The sequence below is a fragment of the Dasypus novemcinctus genome, chromosome 4 (genome assembly GCF_030445035.2).
Source record: "Dasypus novemcinctus isolate mDasNov1 chromosome 4, mDasNov1.1.hap2, whole genome shotgun sequence".
NCBI classification, from domain to species: domain Eukaryota; kingdom Metazoa; phylum Chordata; class Mammalia; order Cingulata; family Dasypodidae; genus Dasypus; species Dasypus novemcinctus.
In genome coordinates this window covers 73,726,636-73,731,420 of record NC_080676.1, presented here as the reverse complement: position 1 = coordinate 73,731,420, position 4,785 = coordinate 73,726,636, and positions in this window count along the sequence as shown.

Below are 4,785 nucleotides of genomic sequence, written 5' to 3'. Positions count from 1 at the left end.
AGAATGGGGTCCCAAAAATGCAATGTACATCCATTGCATTTGATGACTACATTTTGGAGCATTGCTACACAGCATGGATTATAGTTTCTGTTGTAGTTTACACTCTCTCCCAGTCCATTCAGTGGGTTATGGCAGGATATATAGTGTCCTGCATCTATCCTTGCAATATCATTCAGGACAACTCCAAGTCCTGAAAATGCCCCAATATCACACCTCTTTTTCCCTCTCCCAGCCTTCAGCAGCTCCAGTGGTCACTGTCTCCCCATCAATGATAGAATTTCTTCCATTGCTAGAGTCACAATAATTCTATAGTGGAATACCAGTAAATCCACTCTAATCCATATTATATTCCCTAATCCTGAGGACCCTGGGATGGTGATGCCCACTCTACCTCTCAAATAAGAGGGGGCTTAGATCCCACGTAGCTGATGGATGGGACTCTCGAGCCTGCAGAACGCTCTCGGTTCTTAAGGCTAACTTAAACGCTGAGCTTTTAGGAGCAGTCCTGAGCAGAACTGTCGGGCAATAGATGGAACTAAGGAAAGATAAGGCCTTGGGTTCCCTAGAAAGCCTCTGGGCTTTCTGCAGTGTGCTTACTGCAAGGAGGATGGGCATTGGAAGTGAGAATGCCCCAGTCTTGCAAGAAAAGGAACACCAAAGACTCCTAACCCATGACGGCGATTAAGGTAGCAGTCTAGAGTGATGGGCCCAGGAAAGGGCCAGGGATGGCCTTTTCAAGTAGGTAAGAAAACAGTAAATTTTCTCATGGATACTGGAGCAAATTTTTCAGTTTTGAATCAAAAGCTTACTCATAAAGCAAATGAATCTGTCCCTGTGATTGGAGTTTCAGGAATTACAAATGACTGATTCTTCCTACAGCCACTGCAATGCCCAATTAGAGACACCCGATTGACACCTACATTTCTCTACATGACTGAATTCCCCATCCCTCTCCTCGGTCAAGATTCAAAGTTATTAATACAAGCCCCACTCTCTCTTTTGCCCAATGAAGCTAACACACAGGTCCCAGCAGTGCATGCCTGCCCCCTCCAAGCAGCCTTGCTGGGCCTGGCAGAGCACAAGGAAGTTTGGAGGACCTAAAGTTAAAACAGGTGACAGCTGAGATATGGGCTAAGGTGGAATCTGTGGAATGGGTGAGAGATGCACAAGAAGGAAAGGTAAGACTGAGGCTGAAAAACTCTCCTCCATACTTAAAGCAATACCCATTTAGACTGGAAGTTGAAGCAGGCATCTCATTTCCGAGTAAGAAATTTGTTAGCTGGGGCCTAATTGGACCCTGCCAGTTGGACTTTAACACACTTATCTTACCAGTCTCAAAACCTGGCACACAAGAATACAGATTTGTACAATATCTAAGAGCTATTAACCAAGTAGTACCCAATAGTACCCAGTCCTTACACACTCCTTGTTTTTGTTTTTAAAGATCTATTTTATTTATTTCTCTCCCCTTCCCCCCCCCCCCATGGCTGCTCTCTGTGTCCATTTGCTGTGTGTTCTTCTGTGTCTGCTTGCATTCTCCACAGCACCAGGAATCTGTGTCTCTTTTTGTTGCATCATCTTGCTGCGTCAGCTCTCCGTGTGTGCGGCACCACTCCTGGGTGGGCTGCTCCATTTTTGTGTGGGGCGGCTCAATGCAAGGTATACTCCTTGCTCGTGGGGCTCCCCTATGCGGGGTACATCCCAGCATGGCACGGCACTCCTGTGTGCAGCAATGCCGCGTGTGGGCCAGCTCGCCACCCAGGCCAGGAGGCCCTGGGTTTGAACCCTGGACCTCCCATATGGTAGGTGGATGCTCCACAGTTGAGCGACATCTGTTTCCCACTCCTTGTTAATATGTCAGGTACTTATACTTGGTTTATGGTTTTGGACTTCCAAGATACCTTCTACTACATTCTCTTAGAAAGAGAATCACAAAAGCTTCTTACTTTTGAATGGGAAGATCCTGACACTGGAATAAAACAACAGTATTGTTGGACTGTTTTGCCACAAACATTTAAAAATGCCCTCTTTTTGGACAGGCACTGTCCAAGGGCTTGCAAGGAGTACAACTCCAAAAAGGGGTCTTCCTTCAATATGTTGATGACATACTCATAGCCAGTAAAACCCAGAAGCCTCAAACCAGAATACAATAGTAATGCTAAGAAGGCTAGCAGAAAAGGGATATAAAGTATCTTGAAAGGAAGTCAGCTAGTAAGATAGTGTAGCAGTTTGATATAATTGATGAATTCCAAAAAGAAACATTGGATTATGCTTGTAATCTGATCTGTACCTGGGTATAAATGAGCTATGATTAGGGCGTTGAGTCCCCATCCCTTGGTTGGTGTGGACTCACAGATAAAAGGCAAGATGAAGAACAGAGTTGAGAGTTTCTGATTTGAAGTTTTGATGCTGGAGTTTGATGCTGAAGACTTAAGCTGGAGCTCTGGGAATTAAGCTCTCAGAGGAAAGAGAAGCCAGCCTCAGGAAGGAAGGAACCTTGAACCCAGAGAAAAGCAAGCCCCAGGAACATAGGAACCCAGGAAGCCTGAACCCTTGCAGACATCGGCAGCCATCTTGCTCCAAATAGACTTTGGTGAGGGAAGTAACTTATGCTTTACGGCCTGGTATCTGTAAGCTCCTACTCCAAATAAATACCCTTTATAACACCCAGCAGATTTCTGGTATTTTGCTTCAGCACCCCTTTGGCTGACTAAAACATATAGGAAATCAATAGATGGATCTGGAACCTGGCAGAGTCCACGTGGACATACTAGCTGGTTTCATTCTCCCCTCAGAAAGTTCACACCTTTATTCTTAAAAGGGGGATGATCAGGGAAGCGCATTTTGCCCAATGGATAGGGCATCCGCATAGCACATGGGAGGTCTGCAGTTCAAACCTCAGGCCTCCTTGACCTATGTGCAGCTGGCCCATGCACAGTGCTGATGCGCATGAGGAGTGCTGTGCCACGCAGGGGTGTCCCCTGCGTAGGGGAGCCCCATGCGTAAGGAGTGCACCCTGTAAGGAGAGCTGCCCAGTGCGAAAGAAAGTGCAGCCTGCCCAGGAATGGTGCCGCACACACGGAGAGCTGACACAGCAAGATGACGCAACAAAAAGAAACACAGATTCCTGTGCCGCTGATAAGGATAGAAGCGGTCACAGAAGAACACAGCAAATGGACACAGAGAGCAGACAACTGGGGGGGAAGAGGGGAGAGAAATAAATAAAAAATAAATTTTTTTTTTTTTTAAAAAAGGGTGATGATCATTCTTCTGTAGCTACTTCCCACTGGTTAGGGGAAGTAGGCCCTACCTGACACAGTGTAAAACCCTCCTGCTATCCTACCTCTATTGGAGGAAGATGGATCTGGTATCCTGGATGAAGCTGGGTGAGGTCCTCATATGGCTAACAAGATGTTGATTCTGGAAGAAATAAACTTGATTAGAATTTTGAGAATATATGGCCCCACTAAGAGGATACTGGACCACAAAAGTAGAAAAGGCAGGTGCCTGCAAAGGCTGCATTTTCCCAAAGTTTGTGGGAAACAGTATTTTTCCTTGAGTTATTTTATGCTGTTGGTTAACTTGAGGGAGAGATTGCAATAGGCAATGGAGTTCGGTATAAACTGCCAATCCCATTTCCTATGGTAGGAGAGAGGAATGAGAAGAGACATTGCCCTTTTTACTTAAGGTACAGAAGATGAAAACAGATAAGGTTTCTTAAAGGGTGTCTGGTTTCCTGTGGGAGGAGGGGCACCCGGCTTGCCTCAGTGGCAAACAGTGCGGCAAGAGGTGACACCGCCTCTGCCCACTGGGCCTAGACAAGGTGACCACGCCTGACTAGGCCTTTGCTGCTAACGGCTAGCCGGCACCGCCCTCCCCCTTCCTATCTCCCGCCTAGCCCAGCTCTCACTTCCCCTCCCCCCTCCCTTAAACCTAATCTCTTAGTACGCTGTTTGCCCAGCAACAGCTTACAACCACCTATCAGCTTAGTAACAGTGTCAGCCTATCAAGAGTTAGCACATACTCTACTGGCCAATCACTAGCCCAATGCCAGAACATTGCCTTATATGGAAACAGCATTTGCCCTAGCCAATCAGAACCCGCCACACCACTCCCCAATCCTATAAATCTGCATCCCCTTCCACAATAAACCAGACTTGTGCCATCAGCCTGTCTCCGCGACTTCTTCCTGGGTCGTGCGCCCTCCACGCCTTCGGAGCCCCCGAGGGAAGCCTCAGCGGCCGTACGAGGCTTTCTTCCCCACGCCAGGGACCCCTCTCATCCCACAACGGGACCCCACTCATCCCATAACAGGGACCCCATTTCGTCCCTCAGTTTCCCTCTCCCTAGCAATAAGCATTTGGGTTAGAATTAGAGGGAACAGCTGACTTTGACACAGACACTACTTAGCTTTGTCTCTTGAAAGGTGTTTCAGATCATCCAATGACTGGCACTCATGTGTCCTGTCAGGTGCTTCTGGCGAGCTGGTACTTCCTTGGGCAGCTGGCTTCACTCAGGATTAGCACACCAAGCTGGAAATTCCTTTAACTTTAATAGCTGTGGGAGTGATCAGAACTACAGAGTAAAGTTCCTTCTATTTTGGCTCTAATTGAGAATGAGGCTTGTTTTCTTGGCAAGTTGTGATCAGAACCTGGTTTCCAGGTCCTGGTGAGAAAAGGTTGCCCATTGACCATCTCAAAGGGGCTAAGCTGAAGTGGGTCCTAGCCACCTTGCTTGCTGTTTCCCTTCTGGTGGGAAAATGCTTAGTCCTGGTAGGATGGCATG